The sequence below is a fragment of the Colobus angolensis genome, unplaced genomic scaffold (genome assembly GCF_000951035.1).
Source record: "Colobus angolensis palliatus isolate OR3802 unplaced genomic scaffold, Cang.pa_1.0 Scaffold74, whole genome shotgun sequence".
In the NCBI taxonomy this organism is placed as follows: Eukaryota; Metazoa; Chordata; class Mammalia; order Primates; family Cercopithecidae; genus Colobus; species Colobus angolensis.
In genome coordinates, this window is record NW_012121154.1 from 7,301,793 (window position 1) to 7,318,302 (window position 16,510).

Sequence of the window (16,510 nt, forward strand, 5' to 3'; positions counted from 1 at the left end):
AAAAAAAAGAACTACATATTATCATACAGGTTTTTATAGCTTAAAATATGTCATGTATTTGTATCTGCATGCATAGATGCTAGTAAATATTTTAAAGATGCAATACATTTTTCTTCCATGTTGTGTGTTATTCTTATTGATCTTGTCATTAAAAATATTTATAAACATTAAAAAAAAAAGAAAAGAAAGATTGGGTACCCGAAACAAAAATCCAGTTAGATAGAAGGACTAAGATCTAGTATTCAGTAGCACAATAGAGCAACTGTGGTTAAAAATGATTTATTGTATAATTCAAAATTACTAGAAAAGTAGATTTGAAATCTTCTCAATCAAAGGAATAATAGATGTTAGATGTGATATATCCATTACCCAGATTTGATCATTACACACTATATGCTTGTATCAAAATATTACATGTACGCTATAAATATGTACAACTATTATGTATCCATAAAAATAAAAAAAAAATTTAAAATTGACAGGAGAAGAGAAATGGAGGATGAAGAGAGGATCACTTCTTGGTGTCAGGACTTCATAATAAGAGGGATGGTGGGGCCAGTCAGTGAATACTTAAGTATGTTTTTCTTTAAGAGGCAAGTAAAATGTTTTTTATTATGTTGTGTCTCTGTTACCTAGAACGTTATTTTAAAGTCATGAATGAATGTTGGATTTTATAATCTTTAGGCATCTACTGAAATCCTCATTTTTTGACTTCTTGTTTTACTGAGGAAATCAATATTACCTTACACGTTAACTCTTCTTACTGTGTTAGGAATTATAGCTGGTGCCCAAAATTAAAGGGAAAAGATACCCAGAAACTGCAACAAGCAATGGTTACACAAATGGTTTATGGTTTTCAGTTGATAAGTCTTACATAATTTATTACTGGTTTTGATTTGGGTGTTCAAAAGTAATGCCAGGGACCTAGGCTCTTGTATTTTTCAGTTGTACCATTCTTAGCATGCTCTAGTTAATTCCCAAAATTGTTCACCCATATTTACAATATGGTAGCCACATCATAAACTCTTACTTTTGTTTATCCAGCAAGAATGGGATGAGGAAATGAAGGATGTTCAGCCAAGAGCTAAGAGCTGAGTCCTCACAGAAACCCGCACAGTGTAGTTCCCTTTAGCAGAACTGGGTCACACAGTCATCCCAACAGGAAAGAAAGCTGGAAGTATTTTTGGAATAAATATTCACTTAACAGGAGACAAAGAGATGTTGTTATTGGCTGTATCTAATAAACTTAGGTTTTTAAGATTAAAACCATCTACTGTAATTTTTCAATTACTTTCATGGTATTTGACCAATATGGATTTTTCAGATCTTTAGTAAAATCCTCTAATTTATTTTTCAATCTATTTTATTGTGATTCCACAATTTATTTGCTTCTCTCTGTTTATATTTGTTCCTATTTTATTTGTTTCTAGAACTGATTTGTTTAACTTCTCTAATTTCTGATTGCATTACTTTTTATTTTTCTTGATTTAATTTATCAGAATTTTGTCTATGTCTTATTAGTCTGCTAGGGTTGCCATAACAAAGTACTGTAAGCTGAGTGTCTTAAGTAACAAAAATTTATTGTGTCATAGTTCTGGAGTCTGAAGGCTCAACATTAACCTCTTGATAGGGTTGGTGTTTTCTGAGGTCTGTGAGAAAAAATTTGTTCCATCCCTCTTTCCTAACTTCTAGTAGTTTGCTGGAAATCTTTGTCATTCCTTGGCATGTAGAAGCATTGCCCAATATCTTCTTTGTCTTCATCTTCACATAATGTACCCCTGCATGTTTGTCTGCAAATTTCCCCTTCTGATAGAGACTGCAATCATATTTGATTATGCCTCACCCTAATTTAATTTTAACTTGATTACCTCTATAAAGACCCTGTCTTCAAAGGAGATCACATTCTGAGGTAATAAGAGTTAAGACTTTAATGCATACGTTTTGGGAGGACACAGTTCAACCCATGACAATGTCATCTTAGAAAATCTCCTATACATTTTATTTTCAGTGCTATAATAACTCTTACAAAAGATTAATTGCCTTAAATTTATCTCTCTCCTATAAGAGGGAGACTATGAATCAAAAAGCTTATTTGTAGTCAATGTAGTAGACAGAATTGGGAAATGTCAACTAACGAACCACCCCAGACAATAATTTCTTAAGCCCTCAATGGCAATTATGTCTGACTGCCTAAACTTCTCCAATAATAAGCATCTCTGAAACTTCTAGAACCCAGGGATAGCTTGTTATCTCACTTTATTATTATAAATAATAAATCTGTGTCCCCACCACTGTGTAAGCCAAAGAAGTTCTCTGTTATCTCCCAAACTCTGTCTTATTCTGGGTTTCTCCCAATGCAGTCTTACAATGAAAGCATGTGTACAGATAGTTCAATAGAAAAGTGATCAAAAGGTAAAAGAATGAAGAACATTAGCCTGAAAGAATAAGAGAAAGCGACTAAGCGGTAAGTGTAGTATGTATTCAGACTGCTACAAGAAAAACCCACCCTAGACTGGGTGGTTTAAGCAACAAGCATTTATTTCTTATAGTTCTGGAGAGTGGGAAGTCCAAAATCAAGACACTGTCAGATTCAGTGTCTGGCAAGGCCTAGCTACTACTCTTCTTGTTGTGTCTTCACACGGAGAAAGATGGTAAGGCAGTTCTCTGGGGCCTCTTTTATAGGTGCACTAATCCCATTGAAGAGGGCTCTACGCTCATAACCTACTCACCGTCCAGAGGTCCTACTTCCAAATACCTTCACATTGGGATTAGGTCTCAAAGAGTTTTGGAGGGGAACAAATATTCAGTCTATTGCAGTTAGCAAATTGGGCACCACTAGGGGCAACTTGTGTTGATCCCACAGGATTTTCTAAAGGGTGCTATGAAATGTGTTTCACAGTTATCCATCCACTGGCTCTCACTGCCCACTGATCAAAGATGGCCTCATGGGTATTAACTGCACAGCACTTAATGTTGCATATGCATGAATGACAAATGGGTTTTCATGGGAATTTTCTATGTCAAGGAGTCAGAGAAACTGTTGTTCAGGAAGAAAGATATGTTTTATGGGCCAAAAATTAGGCACTCTCAGGTTGCACCTGGTGAAGTTAGTCAAAGTCTGCATGGAAATTCAATTTATGTCTCAAGAGCAATAAGAGAATCTAGGAGCATTTGTAGTGGCACAAAAGCAGTGTCTGTCCATCTGTCCTTCTCATATCACTCTGCATCAGCAAAATTCTTAGCATCTTCAACCTCTTCTTAGAACATATTCTACAAGTTCCTGAAAACTGGTGCTCCCTGGGGATATCACTTCTCTTAGAGATTATTTGAAGGCTGTTTCTCCATAGTCAGTTTCCTCTTCATTCTGTAGGGCTGATCCTAAACTATTACTCCCTCTTCGTCTTGGAAAAATAATTATAAATGAGACTTTGCTCTCAGGGTTTAACAATCTCCTATTCAATTATTATTCCCTGTTCCAACCTCCTAGCCACTCTTACTTTCTCACAAAAGACTCTAACATCCAGTTCACAGATATCCTATCTATCTCAATTTCTGTAGATAGTTTTCAACAAATTCACATATAACCTAGATGGTCCATTTAAGACTACAGATTTCATTTTCATCTTTTAATGCTTAATGAGGTATTCTTTTAGTATGCCTCTGCACGGATTTTGAGAATCAAAGTCAAGTTCTTGACTTAATCAAAAATAGGTCTGTCATACAAACAATGCCATAGTTAACTATAAACTTTTATTTTCTGAGTTTGCTTTTTGTTTAAGTCCCTCATGGAAACAACTTCAATCTTCTTATTATTTTCAATCATTTGACCTCACCATTTCTTGTTGAACAATTTCTTATGGTTTATGTATGCAACCAGCTGTATCTTTTTACCTCTTCACAATTTAATTTTATAGTTTATATTTACAGTCACTGACTTGTAACTCCTGGGATCTATTTTGTACCTCTCCTTTTTGTTGCATTACTTAGCAATTCCAGCAATCTTCCTTCAAGCTTTCTGTAACCATGTGGTGGAACACTGCTGCAGAAAATTATACAGTGGGGTTATTTCATATTCCCGATTATGACTACCAAATGAGGATTCTACTAATATTCAGTAGTGTTAGTATGTTTCTCTAGTAAACATACTTTCCATAACCTACAACATCTACTTCTCGTCCTTTTATTGTACTCTTCCATTTCCCTAAAAGCCACATCTTCATTTGATAATATTTCTTCACACTGTTTTGAAAAAGTAGAAATTCTCAGGTTAGACATTCTCCTCTTCCCATAGGCAAGTTGTTGATACAATATCTGCCCCATTTTTTTTTCTCATGTCGGCAGAAGATGTGATAATGTACATATTATTTTCTTTAACAAGAAACCATAATCAAGTGCCTCTATACTTTTAATACTTGTCCCAGTTTACAATTACATTTATTTCTTGATTTATTTTGTACTGATCTTTCAAGCTATAGATAGGAAACTCTCTAAGGGCAAAAATCTGTTTGCAGATTTCATTCTGTACTCACAGCTGTATAGCATAGCGCCTTCTGTGTTATAGTCACTCACTAAACAGTTGTTTAGTTAATGAATATGTGAAAGAATGGAAGGAAAGATAGATGTATAAATGCATGAGTTGAGTAATGAATGTGAATGAGCATGAAATCAAATACCCACCTAGAAAAAAACTCAAAACAAATATGCTTTATTCAAAATAAAAATGTGGACAACTGTTTCCTCATTGTTGTGACTTTTATTAATGTCTTGAATTAATTCATATGTACAATCTGTTTGTCCTCAAAAAAGTGTATCAGCAACTATTGTTATTCCTATAACCATCTTAAATTTTGGAAAATTGACTTTTACAATAGGAAATAGTTAATTGAAAGTAGAAATTGCATTAATTCAAGACATCAAATGTTTTGTTTCAAAAAATTAAAATACGAAGAAGGAACAGCAGTGTTTGCTGGTATATTTTTATTTAAGTGAAATATTTGAAGCTACATCTAAAAGTTTTAGATATTTTCTTTATTGAAAGAAAGGTCATAGAAATGTTCTGATCAAATTGCTTTTCCATAGATTTGCTTACACTGCTGTTTACTGCTTTTTAAAGTGCACATGCACTTTTGTAATTTTGCAATAGAATTAGAAATGATAGTTTTTGAAATTTATTGTTAGAGAAAGATAATCAGTAATGGCTCAGATAATCAGTAATGGCTCTCCAGGAGTATAATTTATACAGACAGATATACTTTAAACTACTATTATATATCCATGAAATGAATGCCTCCACTTATAAAAAGATAGAAAATTATACATTCCAATGATTTATGTATTTGTATTTGTATATAAATATGATGATATATGTATTTATGTATACATATTTTAATGATTTATGTATTTGGTATTTTTCATCATTGTAATGATAAGTACCTTTAAACAAATATATTAATTTATCTTTATCTGATGAGATTATCATTAGACAACAGGCCATCACAAATCCTAGAACATGTATACTTAATGAGTTAAAGAGACATGATTTTAAGAGGAAGAAAAAGTGGAATTACTTGGTTTGTGATCAATACTATGCCACAAATACAGTTTTTATGCTAATACTTGGGTACATTAAATACTCACAAAATATTCCATGATTAACAAAAACATCTTCAAAGGAAATACTGAAACAATATTTTCAAGTGAGTGATTCCAATCACATCATACCCATTGCCTCTATAATGTTTATATGTGTTGTGTAACAGTAAACGACTTCAATGATTGTGGCTAGACAAAGGGATTGAGAGCCAGTGCTCTGTGTTCTGATGACATTTCATCTTTGACTGCTTAATATACACATACCTACTTATGCTTATATACTCCAAAATAAGCCTGTAACCCCTGGTGTTATATGGATTGATCTGATTAATATATTGAAAACTACTGAAACTTTTAATCTAATTATAAATACGATGTTCAGATATTAATTTTTGAAATCCAGATTTTAATTTTTTTTTTTTTAATAATCAACAGAAATTTATTGACTCATGGTTCTGGAGGCTGACAAGTCCAAGACTGAGGGATCAGCATCTGCTGAGGGCTTTCTTGCTGTGTCAGCCACAGGTCAAGGACACTGTACAGGGACTGTGTAGACAAGGTGTGAGGCCAGTTTTCCCAAGGGGCCTTTACTGGCTTTATAAGTCAAGTCTAATTCCTTAAAGGAAAGTACACCATTCCAGTCAAAACCTTGGTAAAATAACCAGTATCTTCAATTGTGTCCCTTTTGCTGACGTGTCAGTGAAGTGGTGATGTTGTCTGTGGTAAATACCTGGGGTTCATCATCTCACGTCAAGAAAATTTAGGACATGGACACATACGAGAGAAAAGAAAACGGTTCTCTCTCTAGTGAGACAGAGGGGACTTCCAAGAGGAAAGGACTCTAATTTTCTTTTAAAAAGTACTGATTGTTTGCATTTATATGTGCCTGAATAAAATCATTCTGAGAATTCTTGTTTTATTTTATTCACCTGATTTTATTTTTCCATTACCAGCTACTTCTCTATGAAGAAGTATGTAACTCAAAACCAAACATGTTATATATATTCAATAATTCATGCTACCTGTAGTTAAAATTAAAATAGTGAATGAAGGTATTCTTTAAGATGTACCTCATTGTTTTTATTACCCAGTTTTCCTTTCTAATTTTAGCTGCTGAAATTATTAGAGATATTGTAGACAGTAAAGACCTGTCACAACTCTTGAGGGTTCTATGGTAAACAATTCCAGAACAGTGCAATTAAGTATTATAACTACAATTACATGAACATTTATTTCTTAAATATGAAATGAGAGTTTTTTTATATTTTCAAACTTTAGAAAAATGAAAACTAAAACCCTGCTGAATTCTACTGATGCTTTACCCACATCCTTAGCTTTCGCATGAAGACTGAAAAATAGACACTGTTTAACGATAGGAAAAAGCTAGAGCAAGATGTAGATAGAGTATGGAGGTCAGAGGAACAAATTCACTTCCTCTGACATGCCAGATTGACAGCAGAATTGGTAGAGTACATGGCATCTGCATATTATTGTAAGGACCCCTCCTTCTGTGTCTTGACTGTGGATAGCTAACAGCTTTGGGGTTATTCTACGGAAGGAACAAGGGCAGACATATACATGAAATTAATTTAAACAGCTACTGCATTATTTCATTCTACTGTCTAGTTTATAGCTTGAATCTCTTTGACTAGATATAGACATTGTGTTGTTATTTTTAACACTTGATTATCTAGTTCTAGATGTCAAAAACTGTGACACATTGGTTAAGTGGTTATTTGACTTCAACAATTATTTTGCTACTAGAATCAGTACCATTGTATGTGACAGTTTACTTTTATGTGTTTTAAAATAATCTTAAAGTATATGTATTAAGATACCAATCATTATAATTTTTAGAGCTTGTTTTATACATTATGAAATATATTAGAAATCTTTTCCGGAGAGCAATGATTTGTTCTATGTAGATATTTAACAAAATTAGTTTACTGATGATTTTTATTGACCCAAATTGTTATATTGTCAGGAAAGCATTTTCTCACAGGGAATCAAAGAGTAGTACAATTGATAAGCGACATTAGGGATTACATGACCTAACTCCAAGACTCCCATGGCAGGACACCACCGGTAGTGTGAAAGTGTTCCCTTTCCACCACATCCATGTCAACATTTATTTTTTTTTTTGTTTTCAATTATGGCCATTCTCAGAAGAGTAAGGTAGTATCTCATTGTGGTTTTAATTTGCATTTCCCTGATAATAAAGTTCTAATTGGCAGTGAGCAATTAGGACTTTAGATGTATAGCCTAGAGTTGGAGTTGCCCATCCCTTTGTGAGGTGCCCCAGCTCATTTTATTCTTCAGCATGAGAATCCTTGATGACTTCTGCATTAAAGCTGTCCTATCTCTTGTTAGTCATGTCAAAGCTGAACCTGAGGACTATTTTTCTCTGTCCTTCATCATCCTATATGGTTTCTACATTCCTCTCTCATTCAGGTTTAAAATCAAGTCTAATATGCCAGATGCATGCCTACATTGAATTAGTGCTGTGGGATTAGGGTTTTGTGATCATGAAGTTTATCAAGTCTTGCACATGGAAAGTGTTGATACAATTACCCGTCAATTTGATGAAAACATAATTTTGAAAATAAACCTATGCCTCATATTCTCCTCCAAAACAAATTTAACTCTCTAGGTGAGCTGAATACAAAAATATTGAAAAAAATGAGGTGAAAACACACATAAATCCTCTAAAATCATTTAAAGTAAAGGTATTAATAGCAGGATAAATTTATGACCTTAGAGTAGTGGAGAATTGCTGAAAGTAGTTTTTACTACTATTATCATTTCAATAGCTATTTGGAGGAACAGGCAGATTTTTATTAAATGAACAAGTTCTTCAGTGGTGATTTTTGAAATTTTAGTGCACCTGTTAACTGAGCAGTGTACACTGTATCCAATATGTAGTTTTTTATTCTCCACCCCCCATATGTTCCCCAGAGTCCTCAAATTCCATTATATTGTTCTTATACTTTTGCATCCTCACAATTTAGCTTCCACTTACAAGTGAGATCATACGATATTTGGTTTTCCATTCACTTAGAATAATGGTTCCCAATTCCATCCAAATGCCATTCTTTCATTACATTTTATGGGTGAGCAGTATTCCATGGTACCACATTTTCTTTATCCACTTGTTGGTTGATGGGCATTTAGGTTGGTTTCATATTTTTGTGATTGCAAACTGTGCTACAATAAACATGTGTGTACATGTGTATTTTTCATATAATGATTTCTTGCTCTTTGCATAGATATCCAGTAATGAGATTGCTGGGTCAAATGGTAGTTCTACTTTTAGTTCTTTAAGAAATCTCCATACTGTTTTTCATAGTGATTGCATTAGTTTACATTCCCACCAGGGGTGTAACAGTGTACTCTTTTTACCACATCTGTGTCAACATTTACCAATTTTTTATTTTTTAATTATGACCATTCTTGCAGGAGTAGGGAGGTATGCCATTGTGGTTTTAATTTTCATTTTCCTGATATTAATACTTAGTGATGTTGAGCATTTTTTCATGTTTGTTGGCTATCCATATATCTTCTTTTGAGAATGGCTTATTCATATCCCTTGACCACATTTTGATGGGATTATTTGTTTATTTCTTGCTCATTTGTTCGAGTTCCTTGTAGATTCTTGATATTAGTTCTTTGTTCGATACATAGTTTGTGAATATTTTCTCCTACTCTGTGGGTTTTCTGTTTACTCTGCTAATTATTTCTTTTGCTGTGCAGAAGCATTTTAGTTTAATAAGGCCCTATTTATTTATTTGTGTTTTTGTTGAATATGCTTTTGGGTTCTTGATTATGAAGTCTTTGCCTAAGCCAATGTCTAGAAGAGTTTTTCTGATGTTATTTTTTAGAATTTTTATGGTTTCAGGCCTTAGATTTAAGTCTTTAATTCATCTTGAGTTGATTTTTGTATAAGGTGAGAAATGAGAATCTAGTTTCATTCTTCTACATGTGGCTTGACAATTATCCCAGCACAATTTGTTGAATAGAGTGCCATTCCCCCACTTTATGTTTTCTATGCTTTTGTTGAAGATGAGTTGGCACTAAGTATTTGGCTTTTTTTCTGGATTCTCTATTCTTGTCCATTGGTCTACATACTGTTTTGGTAACTACGTCCTTGTAGTATAGTTTAATGTCAGGTAATGTGATGCCTCCAGATTTGTTCTTCTTGCTTAGTATTGGTTTGTCTATGCAGGCTCTTTTTTGGTTCCATATGAATTTTAAAACAGTATTTTCTAGTTCTGTGAAGAATGATGATGGTATTTTGATGGAAATTTCATTGACTCTGTAGATTGCTTTGGGCAGTATGGTCATTTTCACAATATTAATTTTACTCATCCATGAGCATGGGATGTGTTTCCATTTATTTGTGTCATCTATTATTTCTTTCAATAATACTCTATAGCTTTTCTTGTGGAGATCTTTCACCTCCTTGGTTATATATATATTCCTAAGTATTTTACTTCTTTCGCAGATGTTGTAAAAGGGAGTGAGTTCTTCATTTGATTCTCAGCTTGGTGTATTGTTGGTGTATAGCAGTACTACCGATTTGTGTACATTGATTTTGTATCCTAACTTTACTGAATTCACTTATTAGATCTAGGAGCCTTTTGGATGAATCTTTAAGGTTTTCTATGTATATGATCCTCTTGTCATGAACAGTGACAGTTTGACTTCCTGTTTTCCAATGTGGATGCCCTTTTTATCCTTTCTCTTTTCTGGTTGCTCTGGTTAGGACTTGCAGTACTGAGTTGAATAGAAGTGGTGAAAGTGAGCATCCTTTTCTTATTCTAGTTCTTAGAAGGAATGCTTTCAACTTTTTGCCATTCAGTTTGATATTGACTGTGGGTTGGTCACAGATGGCTTTTATTACTTTGAAGTATGCCAATTTTATTGAGGGTTTTTATCAATTTTATTGAGGGTTTATATCAATTTTATTGAGGGTTTATGCTGTACTTTGTCAAATCCTTTTTCTATATCTATTGAGATGATATGATTTTTGTTTTTAATTTTTTTCTGTTGTATCACATTTATTGACTTGTATATGTTAATTCATGTCTGATATAAAACTCACTTAATCATGGTTATCTTTCGGTTTGTTCTTGTTTCTCTAGTTCCTAGAGGCGTGACATCAGGTTTTCTACTTGTGCTTTTTCAGACTTTCTGATTTAATGCTATGGACTTTCCTCTTAGCACCATTTTTGCTGTATTCCCGAGGTTTTGATAAGTTGTGTTATTATTACTGCTCATTTCAAAAAAATTAATTTTCATCTTGATTTCATTGTTATAGAACTCTCTTTTGTCAAAGATCATTCAAGAACAGGTTATTTACTTTTTGTGTATTTTTATAGTTTTGAGTGTTCCTTTTAGAGTTAATTTCCAGTTGTATTCCACTGTGGTCTGAGATGATACCTGATCTGATTTTGATTTTCTTAAATTTGTTGAGTCTTGTTTTGTGGCCTATCATATGGTCTATCTTGGAGAATCTTCCATGTGAGTTGTTGAGAAGAATGTGTATTCTCCAGTTGTTGGGTAGAATATTCTGTAAATATCTGTTAAGTCCATTTGTTCTAGGGTATAGTTTAAGTCCATTGCTTCTTTGTTGACTTTCTGTCTTGATGACCTGTCTAGTGCTGTCAGCAGAATACTGAAGTCCCCCACTATTATTGTGTACCTGTCTATCACATTTCTTAGGTCTAGTAGTAATTGTTTTATAAACTTGGAAACTCCAGTATTAAGTGCATATATATTTAGGATTGTGATATCTCCTTGTTGGACTAACACTTTTATCGTTATGTAATGTCCCTTTTCTGTCTTTTTTTAACTGTTGTTGCTTTAAAGTCTGTTTTGTTTGATATAAGAATAGTTAGTTCTGCTTGCATTTGGTTTCTATTTGCATGGAATATCCTTTTTCTCTCCTTTACTTTAAGCTTATATGAGTCCTTATGTGTTAGGTGAGTCTTTTGAAGATGGCACATACTTGGTTTGTGGGTTTTTATCCACAAATACTTGGTTTGTGGATTCTTCTGCCACTCTATCTTTTAAGTGGAGCACTTAGGCCATTTACATTCATTATTAGTATTGAGATGTGAGGTACTGTTATATTCGTCATGTTAGTTGTTGCCTAAATATCTTTTTTAAAATTTTGTGTGTGTGTGTGTTTTTAAATAGACCCTGTGAGATTTATGCTTTAAGGAGGTTCTAAGTCAGTGTATTTTGAGGCTTTGTTTCAAGATTTAGAAGTCCTTTTAGCATTTCTTGTAGTGCTGGTTTGGTAGTGGCAAATTCTCTCAGCATTTGTTTGCCCAAAAAATACTTTATCTCTCCTTCACTTATGAAGCTTAATTTTGCTGGATACAAAATTCTTGACTGACAATTATTTTGTTTAAGGAGGCTAAAGATAGAACCCCAATCTCTTCTGACTTGTAAGGTTTCTGCTGAGAAGTCAGCTGTTAAACTGATAGGTTTTTCTTTATAGTTTACCTGATGCTTTTTTCTCACAGCTCTAAGATACTTTCCTTTGTCTTGACTTTAGATAACCAAATGACTATGTGCCTAGGTGATGATTTTTTTATGATAAATTTTCCAGGTGTTCTTTGAGCTTCTTATATTTTGATGTCTACGTCTCTAGTAAGGCCAGGAAAGTTTTCCTCACCGTTTCCCTCAAATAAGTTTTTTCAAGCTTTGCGATTTCTCTTCTTCAGGAATGCCAAGTATTATTGTTAGATTTGGCTGTTTAACATAATCCTAAATTTATGGAGACTTTGTTCATTTTATTTTTAGTTCTTTTTTTGTCTATATCTGTTGGGTTAATTTGAAAGCCTTGCCTTCAAGCTCTGAAGTTCTTATACTTGTTCTAGTCTATTGTTGAAACTTTCCACTGCATTTTGTATTTCCTTAAGTATGTCTTTGATTTCCACAAGTTACGATTGTTTTTTCATTATGATATCTATTACTCTGGTAAATTTTCATCCATATCATGTATTTTTTTTTCAATTTATTTGAGTTGGTTTTTGCCTTTCTCTGGTATCTCCTTGAGTAGCTTAATAATCAAGCTTCTGAATTTTTTGTCTGGCAATTCAGAGATTTCTTCTTGGTTTGGAACCATTGCTAGGGAGCTAGTGTGATCTTTTCGGGGTGTTATAGAGCCCTGTTATGTCATATTACCATAATTACTTTTCTGGTTCTTTCTCATTTGGATAAACTATTTCTTCAAATTTTTCTTGAATTTATTTATGATTGGACTGTGTTTTTTTATATTTAAATTTCTCTTTTTTCCTCTTAAGGATTCAATTTTAATGTTTATTTTAGCCTAATTTGATACTTGGTGCTTGTAGGGGTGACAACTCTGTATGAGTTCCTTAGTCACAGAGAGTCTTTGTGCACTGGCTTTTCCTGATGCTGGTTGTAGCAGTTGTGTTCTTTGTGTGTGGGCAAGTTCACTGTCTCCTATGGAGTTGGAATGGCAGAGCTCTTTTGCAGCTTATTTCATTCTGTTGTGGTGTATATTTTATTTATTTATTTACTTATTTTTTCCTAGTATTGTATTAACTGAATTGGTGATTCAGGCTTTAGGCCAATAGGGGAGGTATCCCTGGGTAGGCACCAGTTGTGGCTAAAGCAGTTGGGTAGATATAATATCAAATGGTGGGCCGAGGTCCCAGCCTTGATGAGGGTGGCTGGGGAAGCTCTCAATTAGACATGCTGAGGTTTTATCAGGGTGAAGAGTGGGAGCTACCTTAGCTCCCCTGACAAGCCAACAGGAAAGTTGTTCACCTCACAGACTCACTCTTGTCATAGTGTTTCAGCTATTCAGATCAGACAAGCACCTCTTTCATCTATAGGAATGTTGATGTTCCAACTAGGGAGGAATTATGACTCTGCCTCTTGTGCAGGCCTGAATCTGGGAGGTGCTCCTCCAGTGGTGCTGTGCTCACCCTGGATTGTTCCAGAAATGCTGTCTATAGTTGTCTCCTTGCTGCATTCCTGCAGGGGAAGCCCTAACTGTGTCTGCAGTGGAGTGCAGGGACCCTTTCTCCAAGGCCCTTCATGATCACAGAGGCTGCCTGCCTGTTGGGGTAGATGTGCAGACTTTCCCTACTGCTCCCAATATTGCAAATGTGTCTCTGCTATGAGAAACTTCCTACCAGTGGAAAGATAAGGAACTCAAGGCCTGCTCTTCAGATTCCTTTGTCCCACAGTGCTATCCCTTGATGAGGTGCTCCCCTGATTTACCCTAGGAATGGGGCTTAAAAAGAACCAGACGGCAGTGATTGTTACTGCTCTTCTGGTCTAGCCACCCAGCAGGGCTACTAGACCTTAGGTTGGAGCTAGGGAATGTCTGCAAGGGGGTGACCTGTCTTCAGGTCTCCCAGCCATGGATACCAGCGCCTGCTTTGGTGGAAGTGTCAGGGGAGTGATGTAGACTCTGAGATTTCTTGGTTTTACATAGATTTGGTGTGCTGGCTTTCTTGAATGGTGGTTATGTTAGCAGTGAAGTTGTCATGTGGACAGGCTCAGGGCCTCTTGTTAGCTAGGGTGCTGCAGGCAGTGGTGTTAGCTGTTGCTTTCTCCTTCCTGGGAGCAGTGCTATTCTGCCAAGTGTTGCTGTAATGGCCTGGGTTGGTTGGCCTTCAGCCAGAAGGTGGCATTTGCAAAAGAGCACTTGCTGAAGTAGTAGTAGTGGGATATAATCTTACCTTAAGATGGTCAGGGGAAGTATTCTGGTTTCTCAGGCAATGAGTGGGGACATAAAGTTCCCCAAAGTTTGTATCTTTTGTCTTATGCTACAAGGGCAGGTAGAGAAATACCATCAGGTGGGGAAAGCATTAGGTGGATCTTAGCTCAGACTCTCCCTGGGTGGGGCTTGCTGCAATCGCTGTAGGGAATGTGGGTGTGGTTCTCAGTTCAATGGGGTTATGTTCCAGAGGGAAGTATAGCTGCCTCTGCTGTGCAGTGACTTCGCTAGGGGAGTAAGAGGTAGCTGGTAGTAAAAGACCTCACCCAGCTCCCAGGTGGTTGGTGAGGCTGGTTTTGCTCCTGCATTGCCCCACTAACAGTGCCAAGTTTAGATCAAGGCAGTGTGCCCACAGAACTCAGACGTGCCCTAGGCCAATAAGCTTCCTGACTGAGAAAGCAAGCACAGCTTTTAGGCCACATCCCTACCCCTTCCCCCTGAATCCTCTATCTCAGTCTGTCAGCAATGTTGGTGCCCTGCCCCTGTGCTCATATCTGCTGCAGTTCTCGTTTGCTCCCCAGATTCTGTTCGAGGAAGCTCATGCCCACTTGAAATTGTCACAAAATTCAGTTGGCAGCTTCTTTCACCCTGCAACCCTTCCCTAAATCTGCTAGCTGCATTCCTCATGGGCTCCTGTGAGACACAGTCAGGGATGGCTTCAATGGGCTTGAGCTGGAGACTGGGAATGCCTACAAGGCTCTTTCTGATTCTGCTTCTCCTTTTATACTTCACGCTGCTCCCTAAGTCTGTTCCAGCTCTAGGTAAGGTGAAAGCCTTCTCCTGTGATCTGTATGTTCAGATTTCCCAGTAGAAATGCATGTCTGAAGGAAGGTTCTCCCCTTGTCACACACTTGGAACTCACAGTTTTTTGCCTGTCTTATAGAGTTTGCAGTGGCATGCTGCCTCTGTCAAAGGATCTGTGATTTTTTTCAGTTTTCCCGGTACATTCCTGTCGTGGTCCTTGGAAGAAAAGTTCACAGTGTGAATCTCCACACACTGTTCTCTCCATCCAAGAGGGAGATGCTCACTAGCCCTGCCTCCTTTCTGCTCACTAGCCCTGCCTCCTTTCTGACATCTCAGCCCCACTCCTTTTTTTTTAGTGTGTTGTAATAGAGTGGCAAATGTCTGAACATGCCATATTCAGTTTTGATATGAAGGTTCAGTCAGCATTATAAAAGGATTTGGGCAATTTTCCCTTTCCTGCTATTCTCTAGAATAAATTAAATTAAATAGAGTTTTTTTGTCTTTAAATTTATGATAAGAAGGGTGGCCAATTAAGCCATTTGTACTTTAGACTTATGTCTGCCCCCTCCTTTGTTTTTTTTTTGCAGGGACCTGGGGAGGTATGAAAATTTTATGATATTTCTACAGAAGTTACTGATATATTCTGATTTCTATTTTTTTCTGAAGACCTTTTTTGGTCATATTTATGTTCTTACAGCATTTTAACATTTATCTGTTTTAGTGTGTAGGTGTGCACATAGTTTATTGGTATAAATTAAATTATAGTATTATCTCATGTTTTTTGATGCTGTTTGCATTTTTCTTATTATATATCTTATGTGCAGTTATGCCTCATTTTTCCTTTGTGGATATTTATAATAATCTTTTCTCCCAGCTGTTTTTTAAAATTCATCTTGTTAAAAGTTTGTCTATTTATTTCTTTCAAAAACAGTTATAGTTTTGTTAATCAGCTCTTGCCTTTCTTTGTTTCATATGCTAATAGCTTCTGCTCTTATTATGCATTTTCTTCTAGTTTTTTCATATTTATTTTGTGAGATTTTCCCTAATTTCTTGTGGTAAAATATTAGTAATTAATTATCATGCTTTTTGATTTTTAAAACAGGGATTATATTGCTCAGTATTTAGAAATATTTTATTTCCATTGTAATTAATTTTTAGCCATTGATTTCTTTAGGATGATTTTATAATAGTCACTTATTTTTTCATTTATTTGGTATTCATTTTTCTTTCTTTGCATATTAAAGTCCCTTCTCCACTCAGTTTCCTCCATTATTTTTATTTTTATTTCCTGAAGTACACAATTATTCATTAAAAACAAAATATAAGAACTACTAATAATTAATAATTTATTATTAATCTAAATCAATCTGATACTTAAATTAATCTAAATGATAGAAGCTTATGTAATTC